This window comes from Acipenser ruthenus, chromosome 3 (assembly GCF_902713425.1).
Source record: "Acipenser ruthenus chromosome 3, fAciRut3.2 maternal haplotype, whole genome shotgun sequence".
Lineage (NCBI taxonomy): Eukaryota > Metazoa > Chordata > Actinopteri > Acipenseriformes > Acipenseridae > Acipenser > Acipenser ruthenus.
In genome coordinates this window covers 77171582-77196781 of record NC_081191.1, presented here as the reverse complement: position 1 = coordinate 77196781, position 25200 = coordinate 77171582, and the positions used below count along the sequence as shown (strand labels likewise).

At 38.1% G+C, this 25200-nt stretch overlaps 1 protein-coding gene across 8 annotated transcripts in view; it reads right to left on the bottom strand.

The window, feature by feature from the left end:
• The window catches only part of slc4a2b (solute carrier family 4 member 2b), a 99383-nt gene extending 79457 nt beyond the window's left edge, over window positions 1-19926 (bottom strand). For 2 of the 8 annotated variants that reach the window (XM_033992502.3, XM_033992506.3), the window contains exon 1: window positions 19398-19735. The gene's annotated coding sequence lies outside the window, so the exon portion shown is untranslated. The other 6 variants (XM_059017158.1, XM_059017190.1, XM_059017168.1 and 3 more) reach the window with 5 other exon arrangements.
• Between the last annotated feature and the right edge of the window lie 5274 nt (window positions 19927-25200).

Genomic DNA, 25200 nt, shown 5'->3' with positions numbered 1-25200 from the left:
GCACAGCACTAGTACAGGGTGTGGTCCGTCTATGGTTGGAGGCAACCAGAGACTTCTGAGGAAGAAAACAGCTGCAGTGGATTGTGGGATATGAACATACTTAAAATCAAATTGACAAAATAACCCAAGTTTAATATTTATATCAATAATGCATTATGTTTGCATTTACTATGTTTGCATCTTTTTTTCTGTAAATCAAAAAAGCAAACTGCTGCTAGTACTAATAAGTAACAGCTAAGGTGCATACTGTACACGCGCTCTTAAATTAACCTCCTGTTATTTAAAGTAGCTAAAGCTTTTTAACTTCCATGTTTTTTTTGTTTTTGTTTAGAGAAGTTTAACACGATGATAAATGCATTGTCAGTATGGAGCATTGTCTAGAAACCGAGAACAGGAACTCCATTCTCGCACATTGATTGTATTTTGTAATTGTATTAATCTATGGGATTTGTGTCTTTTGACATCTGCCATACTGTAAGTGAACTTTGTAAAAATAGCACCAAATAGGTTTAAAAGCATATCAGCTACAGTAGTTACACATAAACAAAAGGCCTGGATTCTGAAGGCTGTGTCTATGCTGTGCTCTCCAATCTTAAGATCAAAAGTGGGTGTGTTGTATTGGCTTATAAAGCAACAGTCTCTAGTAGGCGAACAATTACCAGCTTTTAACAAGCAAATCACAGGATATGTCCTAAGCAATTTCACTTCGTATTTCTTGCTGCTAGCTCACTCTTCTTCCTGTATGACCAGCACATTTCCAAGTGATTCCAGCAAACTTCCTGAAAAACATGTGCCTAGACTTAAAAGTAATACAGATATTTTAAATCATGTATCCAAGTTTAAGTATTTAAGCCACATGCTTTTAAATACAGTACTTTTGTCTTGTTTTCTCTGCTGTACCTTAAAGTGTATCTTGCAGGTCAAACACACCAATACATTTCTGTATAGATTTCATCAACAGAAATAAAAGTTTTTATGCGGTTAAAAAATATTAATAAACAACAAATATATGATGGATTTTATGTGGTGTATGGCCTCACCCACTACAAAATCATGCTGGCCGGAATAAAACTGGAAGTTACGTACGAAACGATAAACACACATGGCGACTGCTGCTGAAAACATCCAAGATGAAGTCGAAGGCCCAATTAATTTTAGTGAACAGGGGCCACAACCCTACATTTTTTAACCGCCGACGAGGTAGCGACTAAATGGGGATCGACAAGAAATAGAGTTGTGGACTCTCCAATACCTGTGGTGGATCAGCAACACTGCATGGTGAGTGTAATTTCAAAAATTGCAATGCGTTTGATTACCAATAATATATGCTTCAGTATCTATACTCTGTAATTAGTTTATATTATTTTAGCGATTGTCTGTTATGGCCTATAATACCCATTTTTGTCACATTTGTTCAGTGATCACAGGCCACAGACTCACAGAACAGCAGACCACTGACAGTGACACTGTGAAATCTTTTCAAAGACGATAAATGACAAACATTACAATAATGTACAGTAGACATAAGGACTGATAAGATGGCATTATATAAAGCAGATACGACAACTTCAGCAATGAATATGGAAAAATAAACATTTCTTAACTCGCCATTACGGCAGTGGTACAAACTTTCTGATGCAGTAAGGTCTGGTTGCAGCGGTGAACTGGGATAAAAATAATAATTGTGCATTACAAATTGAGGAGAAAACCAAGGTAAAAACCATTGGCGACGTCTAAATAAAAAAAAAAAAGTGTTTAATATTTAGTTATATATTGTATGAGTGTGTATATAATGGAGTAAAATTAAGGGCATGAATATTAGGTCAGGGGGTCAATAAAAGAAAAAAAAGATGGTTGTTTAAACAAAGAGAGAGGCGTGGACCATGTGGTCATGTAGGATACTGCTATAACTGATACCATAGTCTTTATTTTTAATCTTGAAAGTATCATCAAGCATGGAAATAAGACTCCCCTTGCATAGTGTTTTTTTTTTTTGTTTGTTTGTTTTTTTTAATTCTTTTTATTTTCTTAATTTAGTTGTTGCCAATGATTTTACCCCAGTTTTTTCCCCAATTTGGAATCGCCAGTGGTGTTATTATTAATCCCGCTTCACCGCTGCAACCCCCAGGCGACTCGGGAAACGGCAGCTGACACACGCGCCCTCTGAAACATGTCCCTGCCAAGCTGTCTTTTTTCACTCTGCGGATCCACAGTGAAACTATAAGACCTACAGTGCCGGAGGACAACACAGATCTGAATGGCTCCACAGCAGACCCGCAGGCACCGTATCAGCCACAGGAGTCGCTGGCGCGCAGTGAACCGTGGATTACCCTGCTGACCTAAGCCCACCCTACCTGGAGTGGCGCTCGGCCAAATTGTGCGCCACCCCCTAGGAACCCCTGGTCACGGTCGGCAATGACATAACCTGGATTCGAACCTGCGATCTCCAGGCTATAGGGTGCATCCTGCACTCCATGCGGAGCGCCTTTACTGGATGCTCCACTCGGGAGCCCGAAGGTACATAACCTCTGGATTATTTATTATTTTTGACACTGTTTGCACATTTTGGATGTGTTTTGACATGGCCCGACGTACACTATTCTATTGGGACTTATTTACAATATATTTCTGCACTTTATGGACTATACAGGACGTACGTTATGCTGAACTGTTTTTAAAAACTGCCCTTCCTATTGATGTACTATTGGCCTCTGCATCTTATTTTTAAGTAAAGCTTTTGAAATGGCACCCTAATTGTAACTGAATTACTACTACTCTGCATACAACACTGCCATAGGAAGTGACTTGAACCCTGAGTTTTCAAATATATTGATAGGTCTGCGGGATAACCACACTTGGCTCCACGACATGTACACACAATAATTAAAGTCTCTATATAATTTTAAAAGTGAGTGCCGATATTATGACCGTAAGTTTCTGTCAAAAATAGTAATGTAACTGAAATACTGTAACTTACTCATTAGGTAAGCAAGGAAATTAAGAAACAGACAACCCACAGTCCACAAAATGATTTCCTGAGTGGGCGTTCAGTAGCAGTTGTTTTGTCCCCGCCTGTGTTGTTTTAGGTGACAGGAATTTTTCAGCAGCACGATAATTCTTAAAAATTGCATCACAACTTCTTCATAATCCCTTTGATACTTGATCTCTTTTCAGTCCACTGTTTTCCACATGATCACTGCAGCTTTTATCCATTTTCATTACTGTATACTGTACTCAATACGCACTTTCGCAACAGCCTTGACTTGACAGGGTGAGTTGTATTTTTCAAATCTTATTTTCATAAAAAAAAAAAATCTTACCTTGGGCTACCGGTGTGTGTGTGTGTGTGTTTATGGTAGTTTCCTATAAAACCTCAATGAATATAGTTATTAAAATATATATATATATATATATATATATATATATATATATATATATATATATATATATATAAATCTGACTTGCACTGAAGGTACCGCATCTGACTTCAACCTGACTCGTTGCTTGCTTCTAAATCCCATGCTATATTCAAGTAAGTTGTCCTCCAGATATTCACTGTCGAGAAAGTGCGCTCCACAAGTGACAGAATTCTTTTGGTGAACAGATTTCGCTGTGAAGTCCCTTCTTTTGACTTCTACAGACCGCACCCAGAAGCAAAATACGGCACTGTTTCCCTGGAAAGGCACGCACCGGACGCCCTGACAGGTTGGAGATCATGCAACCTCCAACCCCCGCACACGCATGTATTCACCATAATATTTATTTGGTTATTTTTTATCTCACAAACCTGTAGGCCAGACATACAGGCCGAGAACGGTTTCCCTTTTGAAACGTCACACATGACGTGGTACATAAAGGTTGTATTTTTGGGAGGCGTGGTCCGTGACCCACATTAATCACAATTTAGTAGCTTATAAAATGTTTTTGTTTTTTTTTTAATAATATTGCTAATATTCTTAATAAACACTGCTGCATCCATTTCAGTGACAAAAAAACCTGCAAGATACACCAAGTGTTTTTCTGCTGATAGTACAGACCTGTGCTTGTACTGTGTATGTTGTTTTGGGTATAAAGCATGTTTTATACAGTATCTTTCCTAACAACATGTTGAGCCAACGTGGACACTGTACATTTACCTGACACATTGAATTAACATGTGTACACATACAATTATCTACCTATTCAGCCCATCGCCTCTTACCACCAGTTAAATAACAATAATAATAATAATAATAATAATAATAATAATAATAATAATAATAATGGTTTGAATTTCAGCGCGGGATTGCAGGAATCATGCATTTTCCAAGTTGCAAACGAGAGGAGGCCATTCAGCCCATCTTTCTCGTTTGGTTGTTAGTAGCTTATTGATCCCAGAATCTCATCAAGCAGCTTCTTGAAGGATCCCAGGGTGTCAGCTTCAACAACATTACTGGGGAGTTGGTTCCACACCCTCACAATTCTCTGCAAATATCTGCAACTTTCAGTGCGGGTAAATCCCGCAGAGATATTGTAAGTCACCAAGCTACTGTACTTTTCACCCAATTTAGATGCCCGAAACGCTACAACAATCCATAAGGAAGTGGGTGTCAGTGACGAAAGCACTATGAGCCGCTTTCTAAATCATTCTGGTTAAAATAAATAAATAAATAAATAAATAAATAAATAAATAAAGTAGTGCTGGATATTTTAAGTGCCGCGAGACTTTATTCTCTCGTACGCGATTCTTGGGCCGCTATCTTTAAGGATTATAGAAACTCAGTACACTGCAGTAAGTAAACAGTTTAAGAAAAAAAAATGGATATAAAAGTCTATCTAGGTGTTGTTTTGCAAGCGGTGACTTTCGCTTTAACTCTAAAACTGTGCCCCATTCTTTTTGGGGCGCCAGGGCACCGAAGGTTACGTACATATTACTCAGGCACCGTAAAAGTACCCTACCATGGCTTGTTTAAAAGTACAGACCCGGGGCTTTCTTAAGACGTATTCAGTGTGTGTATGTGGTATTCCTAGCCGGAACTACGATCGCCTGAAGTTAAGCCTCTCATCATGTGACAGAGTTAACAGCTTAGGTTTCGTTTTGAGTTTATTGCTCCGTAGCAGCTGGACAGAAAGGGGTGGTATCGTTGGAAAGCTTAGAAGCTCAGCTTCCCCCCATGTTAATTTCATATTGATGTTCAATGGTGCATTTTGAGACATCTATGATTACAATATATATAGCAGCAACCAAACATGATTTTTTTTTTTTTTTTTTTTTCATATATTCTCATCCCTACCACATATAGCAGGGGTGGGCAAACTATGGCCCACAGGCCAAATCCGGCCCGCGAGCTTCCTTGTGTTTTAACAATTAAAAGTACTAGATTACTATAAATAGTACAAATATAAAAATCCATTAAATCGATCCATGTTATTGATTGATTTGGGTCAGAAATAACTAATTTACGACCCAGAGACACAGATCGCATTGCCAATACAAAGCGCTTTGCAACGTCTCACGTGGGGCGCAGTATGTGTATGACGTTTATTCGTCTTTGCTAGAATGCGTGCAAGCTTGCAAAACAGTCGTTTGAATTGCAGCAGCTAGGTTCTTGTTTTTATGCTTTGTGAAGAAAAATTAGCACTTCAAAAGAAAAGAAAAGTGGACAGTGAGTGTCGAGTTTTCAAAAGTGGATTGAGAAATATTCTTTCACAAACGTCGACTCGAAGGCTGTATACCGATTTGTCAAGAGAGCATCGCTGTGTTCAAGGAGTACAATTTGAATCGCCATTTTACAACGAAACATCCTAATTATGGCAGCAACTTAACAACAAAAGAAAAGTCAAGATAAGCTCAGAAACTCGCTACTAATTAAAAAACTCAGCAAAACATTTTTGTGCGATAAGCTGCAGTTCAGGAAGCCACTACGAAGGCAAGTTATGTTTTGGTATTCAAGATAGCTAAACAAAACAAGCCATTTGCTGAAGGGGAGTTTTTGAAACAATGCATGGTCGATGATGCTGGCATGCTGTGTCCTGAATACAAAAATAAGTTTGAGAACATTAGTTTGTCACGAAGAACTGTTGCTCACCGTACTGAAGTAATTGATGAAGACTTGGCCTCTGAGTTGAAGAGGAAAGCACAGTGCTTCACACTGTTTTCGTTAGCTCTCGATGACAGTACTGACAAAGGACACAGCACAGCTCTTGATTTTTGTGAGAGGAATTAACAAATTTGAAATCAGAGGAATTTATCTATGGAATCAATGAAAGTACAACAAAGGGATTGGATTTGTATGAGAGGGTGTCTGGTTGCCTTGAACGTCTGAAGCTCCCCTGGAGTAAACTCCCAACCCTGACCACATATGGATCTCCAGATTTAACTAGGAAAAACGTAGGACTTTTAAAAAGAATTGAGGACAAAGTAAAAGATGTAGACTCAGAGAAAGAAATCATTTTTCTGCACTGTATCATACATCAGGAGGCACTCTGCAAAAATGTTCTAGACATAGATCATGTTGTTCACACAGCAGTGAAAATAGTGAACCACATTAGAGCAAGGGGGCTTAATCATCGGCACTGATGCTGAACACCAGGACTTTATCATACGAATGTCCGCTGGTTCAGTTTAGGACAGGTGTTGCAGCGAGTCGTCAGAGCAGGCAGACAAGTACAGCAACATTCTGAGTGACTTGGATGGAGAATTTTCTCGTCGACTTTGAGAAGATCGAGAAGACACTGGAGCTGGTGTCATGCCCACTTTCATTTGACTACAAGAAAGCACCAGAAGAATTACAACTGGAGCTCATCGAACTCCAGTGCGACTCCACTGTGAAGAAAAAGTACCATTCACAAACACTGGACAAGTTTTATGCCTCTTTGAATGAAACAAAGTTCCCAAATATCCGCAACGTAGCCCAGACAATTATTTTGTTGTTCGCCTCTACCTATGTGTGCGAACAAACATTTTCACTACTGAATTTCAACAAATCTCACCACAGATCCCAGTTAACTGACCGTCATCTCAGCTCTGTTTTGCGGATTTCAACAACAAGGACAGCACCAGACTTTGATGCTATCGTAAAGAAGGGCGACCAACTGCATTGTTCACATTAACAGCAGAGAGCTAAATAAAGGGGGTATATGTTTTGTTTCCTTTTTTCTTGTAATGCATTTTTATGATGACATATCTATAATAATAATAAGTAAGGTTGTATGTTTCCCCCAACATCTACCTTTATTTTAATATCTGTTCTTCAGAGTTAAATCAATTAACAACAACATTGCTTTGTGGTTTACTTTTAAGCTAAAATAGTTTGAATATGTTTGGTCATTGCCACAGTTTAATAAAGAAACATTGATGGTTAAAAAAAGCTTATTATAGCAATAAACAGGAAAACTACCAAACGTATGTAGTGCAGTACACTGAGAATTGTGCGCTATGAACATAATTTGTGTTCAGACAGGGGCAACATAACTGAGTGGTGAAATCAACAGACAACTCAATGATGCAATTTTCTAGCAGTTATTTTAACACATTGTGTTGTTTGTTGATTTTACCACAAAATTATTTTGTGCCTGTTTGAACATGATTGATTTGTTTGTTAAGTATACACTTATATGGCCCGTCATACAATTTCCATACCCTGATGTTGCCCTCAGTCCTAAAAGTTTGCCCACCCCTGACATAGTATGCCTGATCCTGTTGCAACCTAAATAATATTAAAAGGAAATTCCGTGGCTTTTCATTTGATATGTTACATGCATGCAGTACAAACTACCCAGTAGTTAAGCATACATAAATGAAAACAGCGAAAAACAGGTGGAAATAGGGCTGAGTGTAAAAGAGTTTTAAACAAATAATAATTAAATAAACAATGGAGCGCTGGTTTAAAAGAAAAGCACCTTTTTCTTCTGCTGCAGCAAAAACTTCACATCAGGCAATGGCAAAAGCAATGGAGAGTGCTCTGTCTCACAGTGATGAACAGCTGTAGGTCTCCTGAAAGCAGCTTATTTTAAAGCAACACCAGTGTGAATGATTATGCAGTAATAATATATATATATATATATTATATATATATATATATATATATATATATATATATATATATATATATATATATATCCCAGCACACAAAAATGTAATTCAAGCCCAAGTACCAAGAGCCAGAAAGAAACCTTCACAACTCTGTTGCAATGAAATTAAACATTGATGACATTGTGGTTTTAAAGTTCTGAAAAGATTTTTTAAAGCTACAGTAAATATCAACCTTAAATTTGATCAGTTTCATAAGTTGCATATAATTGACATGCAATACTTAAGATGTTTTTAAAATGAGCAATTTAAAATAACACAATGTCAAATGTACAGTACTTTGTTAGTTCTCAGAGTTCATAGCAGTAGCCTATCTTGGTCTAAAAATGTTTTACCACTATTTTATATTCAACTGCATCAGTTGTTTAAAAAAAACTGAAGTGAACATTTATATGAAATTGTTTTGTATGTGATTAAAGAACTTGATTTATTAACATTAAATCACTTAAGAGAAATATAGTTAATTAGTCTCAGCACCATGTTTTCAGATTTTAATTAGATAATTAAAAAATGCGACCTTAAAAGAAAGAAAGAAAGAAAGAATAAAGAGCTGGGCTTAAAAGCAAACACACACGATGGGCTTAAATGGTACATTAAGCCCAGTCTAGATTTTGCAAGTTATTTTTATAAAAAGTTATATTATTGGTGGGTATTAAGTCAGGAACCAGCAAATGAGAGATTCATCTTTCACCTACACCACTCTTTATTGGCAGAGAATCTTGGCTATGTATCGAAATAAATGCTCAAAGCATATTTGGTGGGCACATACCTACAATATGCAGTATCAAAAAAAACACTTCTAGGAAATGGAATGCCCTGTTCTTGAGGTGGCTTCTATACTGTTTAGTGCTCATCCCAGACTGTGTTGATTTTATTTATTTATTTATTTTGCTATTCTGGGACTGAGACGAGCGATGTTAATATATATATATTTTTTTTCCATCATCCATCAGGAAAACCTCTGTGCTAAAATTTTATTTAATGATGTGATGAACAGAGTAGTACGGACTGTAAATCTCCTGCTTTAACTTGCAGGCAGTTTCAATCACTGCTGAAGGAGATGGACTGTGAGACATTATAGAGACATTCCTCTTCACAGTAATGTCCGATGGCTAAGTCGTGGCAAGGTGTTGGACCGCTTTGTGACCTGCTTTGATGCGATCAAGCAGTTCTTGTCTGAAAAAGGGCATAGCTACCCTGAACTGGATGATGACAAATGGTTAGGGAAGCTAATGTTCTTGACTGACATCACCTCGCACCTGAACGAACTTAACCTGCGCCTCCAGGGTGCTAGGCAAACCGTTTGGGATCTTTACGAAACCTGGAAGGCATTCGTTGCAAAACTGGCAGTTTTTGCACCTAAAAAAGAGAGTTAGACACGATGCACCGTCAGAATTGAAGAGACTGGAATGTACATGCAAGCGCTGGAATCAGAATTCTCTGAAAGGTTTCAAGATTTCCAACTTTGTGGGCCAATGTTTTCCTTTCTAATTAAACATGACCAATTCAAGGACAGCGAGCTAGATTTGTCTGTATTTCAGTGGACAGGCACTGAAGAATTTGAAATGCAGCTCATAGAGTTAAAAAGCTCAGACTTGTGGTCATCAAAATTTAGAGATCTGCAGAGTACATCTGAAACTACTGAAATAGGTTCTGGGCCTCTATTCTTGCAGCTCAAACTATCCAAATACATGCCGGACATCAGAAATCTTAGCAAGGAAAAGCATGGGCAAGTCTTGCACTAACTGGTAAGTTTGACTTTTAATTTCTAATTGGTGCATTTTAAAACACATTTAAAAGTAGAATGGTATTATAATTACTATTTATATACAGACGCATGTCATTTAGATTTTTTTAAATGAGTGTAAATACTTTATGTACAAGGACAGTCATTATACACACACACACACACATATGTATAGGCACATCTACCCTCTAGTTCGAAAAAATAAGATCTGGCACATCGCATTTGAAAGGTTGCTGACCCGCTCAAAACCACATGCAGCGATGCCATTTTCAGCTGCACTAATCATAAACAAACATTCATAATGCCATTTTCTTACCTGAAATTCTGGTTTTCAGGATGATTTTGTTTTCTCCCCCGAAAAATATTCAATGTACCACAGTACATTAGGAACACACTTTAGCAACTTCATGCCATCTATGCATATGATGAGGTAGTCTTGAGTGTTAGTGAGGCAGTGAGAAGTAATCTACTTCACACTGTGTGTGTGTTGCAAGAACAGAGGGCTAGAAATAGGTCTCAAGTTTTGCGAACCTGGGAAAATTTCCTACGTCATAATGCACCCTCAGTAGCGTGCGGATACAGGAAAATAATTGTTTTGATTACTGATAATGACAATATAGGATAATCACACTAAAGAGAGTGGGTGAAGGGACCCTTTTTCAACACAAATTACAGGTTGACACCAGTCCATCAGTCAAAACATACAGAACTGTAGCATGACCTACTAAATTTGAAACTTAGTTGAAAGCTTGTCTCCTAAATGCAGTCTAGATAAAGTTTGATTGAAAAAAGTGGTAATTTAATTACGCAAAGACTCCTGCTGTTCATTAGGCTGCTGCTCCCCATTAAACCAATTAAGGGTATTTTGTGACATTTATTAATGTGTGTCACGTTGCAATTATTATTATTATTATTATTTATTTCTTAGCAGACGACCTTATCCAGGGCGACTTACAATTGTTACAAGATATCACATTATTTTTTACATACAATTACCCATTTATACAGTTGGGTTTTTACTGGAGCAATCTAGGTAAAGTACCTTGCTCAAGGGTACAGCAGCAGTGTCCCCTACCAGGGATTGAACCCACGACCCTCCGGTCAAGAGTCCAGAGCCCTAACCACTACTCCACACTGCTGCCCATGCACATACTGTTTTTACATGTGTTTGAATGTTTAGTATCTATGAAAGCCTGTGACTTGTATTACTTGTGAACGACTTGTTGGATTGATTCGGAAATCTGTATACACCTAACTAGTGAGGGAACAAAACACACAGATTAACAAAAGTGTTCCCCCAAACCCCCAAATATATAATAGACATAAAATATTTGGTTTGCATTGTACAAAAGATCTACAGTACACTGTAACGGGCCGGTGGTGTGCTTTGCCAGCGTGAATCTGGGCTTGCAATATGCTGGATATTGGGTGCAATTCTGCACCAGCGCCGACCCCTGCCAACCGTGGTAGGGGATTCTGGGGAATGGGACGGACAGCGGGCACTGATTGGTGCAAAGGTAAGGGTGGTGTAAGAAGATGCAGTGCTGTTTTGAACTGCAAACTGGCTTCACGTTCCTCATTCTAGCACCTTGCTGCAATACCATTTTTACAACAACAAAAAAATGTAAGGATTTAATGCATCATTGTAAACACTGCAGCAAACTGTACATTAAGTCCCTTGGAATGAAGGTTCAAGTATTTATTAAATTCCCCAACACATACCTTGCACTTACACTGTGCTGCAGTACAGACTACTGTATTTGCTACCCACATTTTAAAACACTGCCTTAAAATCTCCTGTTCACCATTTCTCGTATTACAACTAAAGGCACATGGGGGCACAAAATGGTTGCATGAAGAATGAGATCAAAATGGCAGGCACCAACTCGGCATCATTGTTGAAGCCTGTATGGCACTTTGTCGCAGAAAATATTATTGGCACCGTACACTTAATATAAAATAATTGAAGAACACATCTTAAATACAAGCATTCATTAAACATTAGCCACTAAAGTGTACCGACCCAAAGCTTGAGAAGAAAATAACTGCCAAGTAGTTTCCACTCGTATTTATAGTTAATTTACAGTACAATAGACTTTTTATTGCAGTGATATTTGTTATCTGTTGGACTTAGATGGAGTTCACAGCTAAAAAGGCTCAGCATGATAAGAGTACGTTGTGTTTTCACTCAATAACACTGGTCAAATAGACCATTGATTAGTGGCCTAGTGATTAAGTACATCAAATGACTCTTAAGTTTTATAATGTATGCGTGGTTACAGTACCTCAAATGAAATGGAACTGAAATATCAAATAGTGTACAGTAGCTAATCAAAAAGCTATCATGAAATAGGGCAATGTTGTTTATTGGAAGATCGATCAAGTGGATGGTCATTTCATGTCCAGTTGTGACACCACAAGCCAAAAGGTGTCCCTAATTTTACCATCTATTTTCCTGTGATATACTACCCAAACTCAAATCTTGATCATGTTAATGAGGAATGTCCCCATAATCCTCCAAGCCTGCAGGCACCAGGTGTGGGTGACTTGAAGTTGATCGATCATAAGAGATTTTACACTGGAATGTTCATTCAGGTCAAAGGTTTTGTTTGGACATGGCACAACGTCAAAGCAAACATTTAAATCTAGAGGAGCTGGCTCAGGGTATGGGAATGCTACAGACTGGTGCATCCCAACCTCAAGTGGTAGCTGAGTTGAGCTGTGGAATCATTAAAAAGGTCTGTTTTGTACAGCCATGTAAGCTCACGTTTAGCTGTACAGTAGTTACTGCTATTGGATCCCACTGGATATTTCATGTCAAAATAAAAAAATAAAAAAAACAATAAACACTAGATTACTAGACATACATATTTTCTGAGACTAACTTAAACATTATGATGAGAATGGCTTAAAGAGAGTTGCATACGATTTCTACAGACAAAGAAACTGGTGACTAATGTGGGTGGCCTGATCATGAAAAGGGGAGGCTGGGAACCTGTTCCAGAAACCATAAACTGTAATTGTCATGAAAAAGCAGATCCCCACAATAGGTTCCTCCACACCTATACCACAACAGAAAACGAGGAACTTAAGACAGTCGCCATTTTTTTTCAATTTCTAGATTTAATTTGCCATTTGGTTTTAGTTAATGTTGACAACACTGCATTTCTTGAAATGACTCACTGCCGCACTGCACAGCAGGGATCCCACTAATGACTGTCCTGTATTCTCTTTTTTTTTTTACTTTACCCTTTCCGATCATTCATAATGTATTTATTCTCTGAAGGCAGGGTGCAAAATTAACAACCCCTGCTGAGACCAGTTTTTTAAAGTAAAATACGAAACACTTTCAACCTTAGACATCTCCATTAAGACAGAAGCTTAATTTCTCCTGGGATGGAATTTAACTCAAATATTACAACCCAGACAAACCGTCCCTGAACTCCAATCCAGGGGTCTGAACACTTAATCACACACACACAGTGTGGAGTAGTGGTTAGGGCTCTGGACTCTTGACCGGAGGGTTGTGGGTTCAATCCCCAGTGGGGGACACTGCTGTTGTACCCTTGAGCAAGGTACTTTACCTAGATTGCTTCAGTAAAAACCCAACTGTATAAATGGGTAATTGTATGTAAACATAATGTGATATCTTGTAACAATTGTAAGTCGCCCTGGATAAGGGCGTCTGCTAAGAAATAAATAATAATAATAATAATAATAACTCAGAGCACACAAAGTGCCGTATAAGGATTCCTCTGAACTGCAGCAAATTAATTTGCGATTAAAAATTATGAATAAGAAATCTACTAAATCACAGATACAGATTTCAGTACATCTTATCACATTTACAGATGTCATGTAAGGTTGAAAGTGTTCCGTAAGGTTGAAAGTGACCAGGACAGGCAAGGTAAAGTTAAGTGCACAGAACAGGGATCTATGAATGAATGTATCATCAGGCATGGCAATAAGACTCCCCTTGCAGTGTTTTTTTAATTTTTTTATTTTTTTTATATAATCGTTGCCAATGATTTTTAATCGCCCCAATTTGGAATCGCCAATTGTGTTGTTATTAATCACGGTTCACCGCTGCAACCCCCCGGTGACTCGGGAAACGGAGGCTGACACACGCATCCTCTGAATTGTGTTCCTGCCAAGCCGTCATTTTTCGCACTGCGGATCCACAGCGAAGCCACCAGACCTATAGTGCCGGAGCACAACACAGATCTGAATGACTCCACTGCAGTCCAGCAGGCGCCCTATCAACCACAGGGGTCGCTGGCGCGCGGTGAACCGTGGATTGCCCTGTCGACCTAAGCCCTCCCTACCTGGGCGGCGCTCGGCCAATTGTGCGCCACCTCCTAGGAACCCCCAGTCACGGTCGGCAATGACTTAGCCTTGATTTGAACCTGCGATCTCCAGGCTATAGGGCCCATCCTGCACTCCATGCGGAGCGTCTTTACTGGATGCGCCACTCAGGAGCCCCTGCATAGTGGTTTTTGCTCCATTCTTAGTTTTACTATGGGTTTAATAAGACATATCTGAGCTTGTTAGTTATACACTGTGTCTAACCAAGCTTGTCGTACAATCACGGTACGGGTCGGGTACATTGCCAGTGTAAAAGCACCCGACCCGTGAGGGTCCCAGGCCCTCACAGGTCAGGTGTGCCAGTGTAAAAGGGGTATTGGTGTTTGCATTCTAATTGTTTGTTAAAGTTATTGAAGGGTCTTTTATTCAATAAGCTTTATTGTCAAACCAGGAAGTGAGTTGAGGAGTTGTACAATGTGAACAAGTTGTGAGCTGCAGTATTTGTATTTGCTTACAATTGTAAGTCGCCCTGGATAAGGGTGTCTGCTAAGAAATAAATAATAATAATAAATAATAATAATAATAATAATAATAATAATAATAATAATAATACAACACTAACATTGGACTCTGTCTGCATCCAGCTCAATCCGAACCCCAACATTACAGTGTGTAGATACGCGGGCGGTAATGGGGTGTAAAATGAAATACTTCACAATTCTCAGATTCAAAATGCATGCAGAGTTCTAAATTGCCGGAATCCTAAATGTGAACATACTCACTTCAACGCAGTAAGTTAATGTTTGTATATGTATTAGTAAAACGTATGCAATTTATTAGTGTTTGAGTGTTGTATTTGTAATAACCAAAAATAACCAAAGTTGCCAAATAATAATAAAACCCGAACTCCCCCCCCCCCCCCCCCCCCCCCCCCCCCACAAACTCAACAAAAAATAAAAACTGAAAAATGCAAGCCCTATATATTTCTCTCGTGATCTCAGTCCTCAATTGTGGAAAAAAAACTAATGATTCCATCTTTCAATGTATGTTACAATATGTAGAACCAGCTGCGTGTACCTTTGGCTCACATTAAAATGATAATTTGAGGATGTGAGAGACATTCCCTCAACCCAGATTACAGATGTGGCCATGCAAAGCAGCAGTAGACTGGCAGTACCTGTTGAAAATACCAACACTCCTTACTTTACCTGTCCTGCCCAATACATACACAAGCTTTAACAAAAAAGGTTTCATGAATGCACATTGCACAGGGCTCTCTTCATAGCATTTCAAAATGTAAACACTTTGCCACTGCATGCCAAAATGTCAGACTTATTTCCTCTGTACTCCAAGCTTTACAAATGATCCAGTGACCCAGAGCTGTGTTAATATGTGAAAACAGTAGGGCATCTCCAAACTGCATATCCTAGAAACATTCTGACAGCAACTGCGCATGTTCACAGCTAATTGTACACAGTATGGTCTCCAGGATTTATTTTTGTAAACTCCGGTTTTAAATTGTATTTATAAAAACCATTTCTACATACCAAGTTCTTAAAATTGCATTAGATTACTTATTGTTCCTCACAATCCACCTTCTAGAATTATTGCTTGTTTTTCCTTTTATTATTTAAAACATCAATAAACATACAAGTTGAAAACTTTAATTTACTTTTTTTTTTTTTTTTTTTTTTTTTTTAAAGTCTGCACAATTATTTTACCCCTGATTGTCTCCTCAATTTAGACTCAGGAACTCGAGAGCGGATGTCAGCGAGCTACCGGCCTCTGGAGGACACAGGCCAGCCCTGCAGGTGTCCGCCTGAGCTCACTAGGTGCCTGGCCAGCAGGGTTCACTGTATCGCGATCAGGAGAAACAGTCCCTGTTTTGCCTCCCTAACCCACGGGAGCACCAGAACTAACGCAACACCCTTCAGAATCCCCAGCAAAGACCAGCAATTTCACACAGGCAGGACGCGAACCTGCGCTCCCCTGGCTGTATGACTCACCCTGCACAATACGCGCCTGTGCTTTTATCAGGTGAGCCACTCGGGGACTTTCAACATAATAAGGGTTAAATAATTGTATTCTTTATATAAAGTAAAAATTGGTTTACTGTAGAACATTTTGGGCAGTTCACAGTCTTAGGGCTTTTTTTATTATTTTTTTTTAATAGTAAATAATGTCTCAAGGTTAGAATTCCATTTCAAATGCTCAATTCTGTGATTGACAGCTGTTTTGCTCCATGAGCTGTACAGATTTTGAATGGGTCCTTTGTAACATTCTACTGATGAAATTAAGAGCATTGCTTTCCTATTTGGCTCATAGTTACTGAATAACAGGTTTCAAAACATTCGAAATGGGGGTCAAAAAGTAGTCGTCTACATACTGTAGAACGCTAAAAAAGTATTTGCAAACAGACAAATTGTATTGGACATGATTAGGTAAACAGCTGAAGCAATAAATCTCTCTTTTTAATGCAAAATCACTCTCAAATAGTCAACTTCAACTTTAACTTTCTAATCAAGTGATTATATTTTCATATTTTCAGACTAGATTGTATTTTGTTTACTGCATTCCAAGATGTCTATCTTAAATAGGCCTATGTGCTGTTTTTTTGTTTTTTTTCAATCTTGATAAAGCCCCAGTGCACCAAATAAACCTCCCACTGTCTGCATGCACTCTCCCTCGGGGGAGCAACTTTAAAACACAGTCATCCGCTGTAATAAAGTTACAATAACTTCTTTGGATCAACTTTATACCGAAATTGGCAGTAGCCAAATCAAAACCAACACAGGCAGTTATAGAACAACCTGGGTGGCAGCTTTACAAGCCATTGGATTACCCATTTGAGTCTTGACACTATGCCTGTGACAACATTTTAAATAAAGAGATTCAGAAGACCAATTTATCACTCTGGTGAAAGCTCTGCAAAAATGTACAGAAATGCACAACCTTCAACACCAGAGACTAGCTGATAGTAATGTACTGTACATACTGTAAGAGGTAAGGAAATTAAATGGATTTAAAGCCTTGTTCATCACTTGTCTAATTGTTAGTTAAGACTCAAGTCGTAAAGGGTTCATTTGTTTGAATATGCTCAAGAGACTCAGGCCTGGATTTTTCACTCACCTTTACTGAGTTGTATACGCCTCTTCATTTTAAGTTATTTATGCCAGTTTAATGCAATATGAAAATTATAGATAGTGATGCTACAGCACCATATTTTAACCTTACTAATTTAAATAAATTGTGCCTTATCATACAGCACAGTGGAAAATAGGGCCCTCAGTTGTCCTTTAGATGAGACGTTAAACCGAGATCCTATTATAAGTGACTCTGCAGCAGTTGTTAATGAAGCATAGTTCACCCCTAGACTCTAAGTCACATTAGATAAAAGCGTCTGCTAAATGACTAATTAATACAATCCATGCCATTTTACTGCTTTGCTTGTCATGCCAGCTGTCACTTACATATACTTATTGCATTTATATAGCGCTTTTAATATAAAAGTGTCGCAAAGCACCGTACAGTACATAGCAGAAAAAAGAACAAACCACAACACATTTGTATAGCATGTCACACATACAACTTCCAAGTCAAAAACAACAATTTTAAAGCTACCTTTAAAATCCACTATGATAAGAAAGCCATGACCTCATCCGGTCTTATCTGTATAGTTAAGAGAAGAGAGATTGGGCTAAAACATAAAAAATCAAGTTAGGAAATGAATCTTGGCATAAAACCATACAAACAGTGTCCTTTAACAATCTTAGGACAGGCAATTTACTGAATGTAAGGTGATGAGCAAGATATTTTATTTGAATTGATTCTGAGGGAGTTATAAGTCTGATTTGAATGCCGTCTTTACAAATACACCAGCAATACTTATCATGCATTTTTATAACACAGCGATCATAACAATGTTGATCTAAAACTAGTTATTTGTCTGTATAAAACATTAAGTTATATTAGTGAGAGTGAAAAAGCAACCACCATTAAGATCATTAGAGATCTAGTGGTGTGCAAGTCTCTACCTGACAGCACTGAAACACAAAAGAAAGTGAGTTTCGTCATGCAAAAAAAAAAAAAAAAAAGTCAGCAGGCTTGTTTTTCCGATTTTAACAGCACCCCTACAGTAATAACTGCTTGAGTAAAAGGCTTTTGAATGGTAATCCAGATCTCTGTTTACAGTGTTTATTTTGGAATAGGAGTGCTAACCATTTATTTGTTGATAGCAAAACATAAAAGAAAAGTAAACCAGCCTGTGCTGAGAATGTCCAACGACAATCTAAACCAGGAGAATAACCACATGCAGTAATTATAGTCATGATCGTGTTGTTAAATTCGGTAACTCAATTTATGAGTGACAACAAAGTAGATAAAAGCAATATACCCATATTTAATGTCAATAAGTTTGACTGCAATTAAATAAGCGGTTCTCTTACGGACAGACAGACGTGTCTACATATACGGACCGGTTCCCCAAAATTCTGAGGTTAAAAAACTAGAAAAATGTCGTTAAAAGGTTTCATCACAGCTGGAAAGTGGTTACCCAGATATATGGACGACTGTACTGTGCGAAGCGATACAGAAGAACTGATTCCGCTTTAAGTAATCCAAGAAAGACTAAAGCCAGTTTGAGTACACGCACAGTGGTCTGCTGTTGTTTTAGTACTAATAATAATATTAGCATAGGTGGGCAATGCTCTCACAAATGACTGTACTACAGTACAGTAAGATTAAAATAGTGTTAATTCAGTACACATGTAAAACATCCTTTAAATGTCTTGATATGGTAAGCTTTGAAGGCACAGGAAATCATTTTTTAGAAGAATACTGCACAAAACATTTTTCCGAAACTACAAGTTTGGTCCCCAGGAATTGGACCTCTGCATTCTCATCTTCACCGACTGCATGAGGGAGCAAGGACGATGATGTACTACATTTCCCGATATACAAATTAACGATGGATAAATAATCAATTACCAGTATTATGAATCAAATAAAAACATCCCCAGAAAACCTACAATAACTAGCAGTAACATTAATAAAACTCGAAACTGTATGACCGTTTTGATAAAATGGCTTTGGAAGAAAAGAAACGTGTTTCAAAAAGCTTATAATAACAGGTTTCCTGTTTCCTGTACTGAAGTTGGCCCCCTTTAGTCATCATAAGTCGCATTCCAAACCTCTACAGTAATATTAGCAAAAAAAAATACGGAAAGCACAAATGGCATATATCATTTCTACATAAAGTTCAGTTACCGCACTTACGTCCAGTTTCCTTTGCTCATCCCTTTCTTTACTTTTCGTTAGTGGCTTTTTGTTTCCTACACACAGACGATACTGCAGATGCTCAATCCGAGTTTTCACACCACGTCATCAGACACTCAGTGCCACTGGAACAATTTTTAAAGTGGGGGTGCTGAAAGCCATTGAACAAAACTGTAACCCCTGTAGGATGGAAGCCATGCAAAGCCAGGGGGTGCTTCCGCATCCCAACGACCCCCTAGTTCCAGCGCCCCGCTGCAGACACGTTGAATGCTGTCACCCTGTCAGATCTCCCTACTTAACGTCTTATTTAAAATCATTACAGTAAATACACTTAATGTTACTCACATAAAGTTTAAAATTCTCCTCTCTCCCGCTCTCTCTGGAACCGGTTCAGATACCCCCCCCCCCCAACCCCCCAAAAAAACTTTGCGTGCGCGTACCCGACCACGTGTTTCGCTCGCGAGGTGCGGCACAGTGTAGGCAGAGCTCGCACGCAAGGCGCGGCCCCGCGTAGGCTTGGAGCGTTTGTTCACTGCACCCCTGAAGACAGACCCATCTATCTGACTGTTCTGTATACTCCCACCTGCTGGAAGTTGTATTGCAAGACATCCATGTTCAACACACAGGAAAGGGAATTTGTGAGGTTAATACAAGGACAGAAAATTATTTTAAAACTGGAGCTCCCAAGCGGCGCATCCATTAAAGGCACTTACACGTCACTGCCGACCGTGGCCGGGAGTTCCCAGTGGGCAGCGCTTGGCTCATGCATAGTGACCCCTGTGGCTGGCCGGGCGATAAAATTGGAAGGCTGACAGCACACATTTTGGAGGACGTGAATGCTCGTCTCTCCCAAGTTAGTGAGCTGATATAAAGTACCCTTTTAAATATAATCATGGAACCCATTTTAATCCTTTGTGGGCCATCTCAGACTTCACTTCCATAACAATCTAGAGTAGTGAAGTGTGACCTCTATTTTTTTTTCTTGCTTCTGTTGTGGTTTTTAATTCTTAATCATAAGCCATAACTTACATTAAGCCGACACAAAAGCAAACAACTACCTTCTGTTGAGCAGTCGACTTGAGAAATGATAAAAAATACCAGTGTTCTTTTTTTTATTATTACCTAATTATTTTACTACTGTTTTTTCTCCTCAGTTAAGTTCACCAAGGTCAGGCAGTGTCCTTTGATCCCTCCACCAAGCCAATTGCCTCTTCACACCCAAGTGCTCCCCCTTGGCGAGGTGACTCCTGACGATTTTGCCTCCCTAACCTGCGGGAGCGTCATAGCCAATACAGTTCTCCCTGTGGAATCCCCAGTGAAGATCAGCAACTTCGCACAGCCAGGGTGCAAAACTGTGTTCCCTGATTTACCTTGCACACCATGGAGTTGTAGTTTTTTTTTTTGTTTTGTTTTGTTTTTTAATAGGAAATGTAATAAGAAAAAAACCTAAAACAGTGAAAAACATTTTTCTCTTGAACAGCTCCAAGTCACTGGTAGCAAGGTTGTGCGTTGCAAGGAGACATCAGGCTACTTCACACTGGAAATAATTGAAACATCAGGCCTAATTCAAGAGGCAATGGCAACTGTATTTCATTTATAAAAAACAGATACAGAAAAAAATTCTCGTGCTAACCATATATGATTCAATGGGAGTTCACATATATAATTTAAGTGTTCAAGTTCAATGAGTAAAAAGCAAAGGTAATTAAGAAATGATTACCCGAAAACATTTTTCCTGGCAGGAAGTCCTATCAAGAAAAAAACTTTGCTTGACCTGGCAATTTGTTAGGTGTATAAATGGCAGGTACAAGGAGAAAATGTAGGAAACTGAATAGCAGCTCCTGGACTCTTGAAAGCGCCTAAATACAGACTTGAATGATAGCAAACATCACAAAAAGGATGGACAGGGAAAAGTCCAGTGAAATTGTAAGCTACAGTACTTACTAAAAGTTTTGAGAATCTGACTGTATAAATACAATATTTGTTTAATTTTTAAAAAATGTAATCCTGTTGACAGGATTAAAGGTACATCACTCTCTCTTTATTGAGCAAATCAAAATAAATAAATAAAATACTGAAAACTGAATAAGTGAAGGCTTGTGTCAGAGTGTCACGTGTTGTGATAATATAAGCTGGGGAAAGCCTGTGCCAAGCTCTATTCTCCTTATTTGTGCAAAATAAGTGCACTTCCCCCATGTAAAATTGTACATAATATCCATCCCTGAAGAATGTATTGCTGTTAATTCACAACAAAACATGTGAAGATGTGTGTAATTCAGTGGAAGACCTGACCCAATTGGAGGGGAATGAAAAAACATGTGTCGAATGTGGTCAGCTTAGATTGGAAAATCAATTGGCAGCCTAACCTGGCAACATGTTAAAAAGCCCAAGCTGATTGATCAAGTCAGTTGAGGGCAGGAACTCGGAGGTAGAGGACAGCTACTGGTGTCCTCAGCAAGCTTTGCATCAAAGACTGTTTGGACCTGATGTAAGGTTACTTTTGTTTTGGATTTTGTTTATTGTCTTTCGTTATTGGTACATAAAATTGTGACACCTGGCGCTTAACAGCAATTATTGTGTGCAACTCCTGTTTTGCCTGTAAGACCATCGGTCACTCTGTCACAAGTCTGTTATACAAACTATAGAACATACACAATTCACTGTCATTAAACAAAATTGACGATTACTGTATATAGCACTGTATATTGATTCCTTTGAGGTGAGTACTGGATAACAACAATGAAATAACATTTTGAAATGTTTGCTGCACCACATACTCTTTCCATTCATGAGAGTGAAAAAAACTCATGGGATTGTTTTCCCATATGTCTGGATCTTAGTCAACAGAAGTCTGTGTTTGATTTCTTTCCACAGTGAAGGTGTGGAGCTGTCTAGTGAGCTAATGAGAGCAGAAAAAAAAACTATTCATGAGGTTTCAGTGAGGAATGTAATCCTGGAGAGAAAAGGTGAGGCAACACCCACGGTCCTGCAGAAATACTAGTAACCCTCCACAGGGGTGTGACTGATTAGCTGTGAATATTACATTTTGGTAATAGAATAATTTGTGGTTGAATGTTAAAGAGAAAGTAACTTCAAGTTTTCTTAATTTTTTTAATGGTTTCCTTGCCTTTTATGGTTCGTATTGCAATTACTCATTTGTTGAATTGTAATTTCTGATAGGTCTGTGTTTTACTACTTTGACTATGAGGTCAGACCTGCCCTTCGGTTCCAGTTGCCTGCCATAGACATTTGTAATGTAGACTAGATCAGCTAAAGTGTGTCTATAAATTAGCACCAAGCTGACAAGGTGAATTGAGCTGATTGGAATAAAAAAAGGTACGTTGCTGTTGCATGTTTCAACTTGTGCGCTTTCATTCTGTATATAAGTATTTTACCTGGACAATGCCCCCTATGCATCACCACTATTTTCCTTTTTTTTGTGTAAATACAGAGTATCTCCCACACCTGAAGAACTGTGTCACCTATGTGTGTGGCTAAGTCTATTTACCTGTGTAACCAGGATTTTCATTAATTGAGACAGTAAAATGATAGGCTGCTTCAAAAACTGCTTGTAAAGACAAAGGGTTATAAAAAAAAAGAACAAGGTACTTTTAAACAGCCTTTTGTTAACTTGGAGATACAGTAAGAAATTGCAATCTTCAAACACAAGGGACCCAATGCAATATATGTTTGCCTATCATACAATATGTAGCTGCAAAATGTAATATAGAGGTTATTAAAGAATGGTAAACCTGTAAAAACTTGCATATGTTTCTTATACATTTGTGGAATGTTTATGCTCTTCTGTTTCTGTCTTTGTTGTTATTTAACTTAGATTTTTTGGTCCTGCTCCAAATTCAGATGTTATCTACTGCCAGCTTTAAAACATTTTTTTATATACTGTAATAAAACTGTGGCAAAAGCCCTGCTGCTGTAAATAGTGTTTGTGGGGGAATGTAAGGTTGGCTAATCTGCACTCTTAAATTCTCTTTACAGTAGATTTTACACTTAAAGACAGATTTTCAAACAATTATTTGAAACTGTGAAATGAGGAAAAATCAGGTTTATAAATGTTATAAATTTTAAGACAGCTAACCATTGCAGGGGTGATGCACAGCTCAAATAGAGCCTTCAAATGACCTGTCTAAATGGCCCTGCTGTGAACATGTCCTGTATGCACAACAATAGTACACAGTAGACTTAAATCCTAGTACAGCCTATAATAAATGTGGAGTATTCCAGTATCATTGCAGGATTAGCTCAACTACAGGCAAACAAGTTGGGACTGCCCATGTGATTTCCCCTACTATGAGAATAATCAGGGATATTAATGTGTGTCTTCATATTGAGACCACACAGAGGATCTGTTTCAATTAACAGTAACAAAAATGGTGAAACCCCACATTGAAATGAAGAATTTCAAACAACAGGGTGTGTGATTTACTCTCAATAAATATAGTTTGGTTCTAACTCTTTATTCTCTTGGGATTTTTCCTCCAGCTCCTAATAATATACACTGTGAGCACTGAGCTGATTAACTCACCAAATACCTACAATTTTAACATTAGGGGTCGCAAAAGAATGTAAGATTTTGTTTTAAACATTTGGAGTGATTGCCAGTGTTAATGGCATTAACACCATCTGCAGCTTATTTATTATGTATTTGTTTTTTAATTTGAATTGCCGTTTCTCACTTAGCACGGTCACAAAGCTGCAATGCTTACATTTTTTACCTAAAAGGTATCTTCCCAACATTTGTAAGGGTGCAGAATTATAGCTTTATTACATTAATAAATGCCAAGTATTTAGAATTGTATATGTTAACATTTATATACAGTATCCCTTTCAATTGAGTTTTTTTTATTTTTAAGGAAGTTTGGCCACCAAAACTATAAGCTTGAGAACCCCGGATTTGCAGTAGAATGAGGTTCCTACTGTTGTAATCTTTTCTGCAATAACAATGTTTAACACTAGGTGTCGCCACTCAAAAAAATATTTGAAACTATTTATTTGTAATATTGTACAGTAGACTAAATTTAATTCTATGGTATATGTGTAAAATAATCAATTGCAGGTTACAATATCAACTAGTTACTTGCCATTGAAAATACTGAGATGAAAATACACTAGTAGAGTCTTAGAGATCTTCGGCTTATGGGAAAGGTGCTGTTCCAGTGTAGGGTCAGAAAGTGGTACATCGTCAGAATGTGATACGAGTACCAAAACTTGACCCGCGTAATGTCAGAAAGTGATACGCTGTGAGATTTTGGTACAGGTGCAATCAATTGCTATAGTCATAAGATTTGTAGTAAAATGTAAAGCATAAAGTTATTATACATTATGTTTTTTAAAACTGGAAACAGACAAGCAGTTTCTCTTAAATGAAAAAACTATTCACGACAAAGAAGACAAAATGAGAAGTCACCGCAAAGTTGCACAAGTAAACAGATTGCATATCATATATATTGCATATCATAAATATTTGCATACTATTTTTTTAATGGTAGAAAAGTATGATACATTACATTAAAAAAGATGTAAAAGACTGGAAAATATGATGTTACATTAAAAAAAGATGTAAAAGACCGAAAACAGCATAATGTACCCGATTAGAGTGGGCGTGTCCCTGCTTTCTTATACCACGTTTCCATGAACCACATAATCCTACTACAGTAACATGTGCAGTTTACAGTGCCTCTGGGTTTCTGATCGCATCAGATCAATTAACCAGATTTTTTAAATCCTTTGATGGAAATGTCTGGTCCACCTTTAATCACTGCCATTTTCATATCCACTTTGGCAT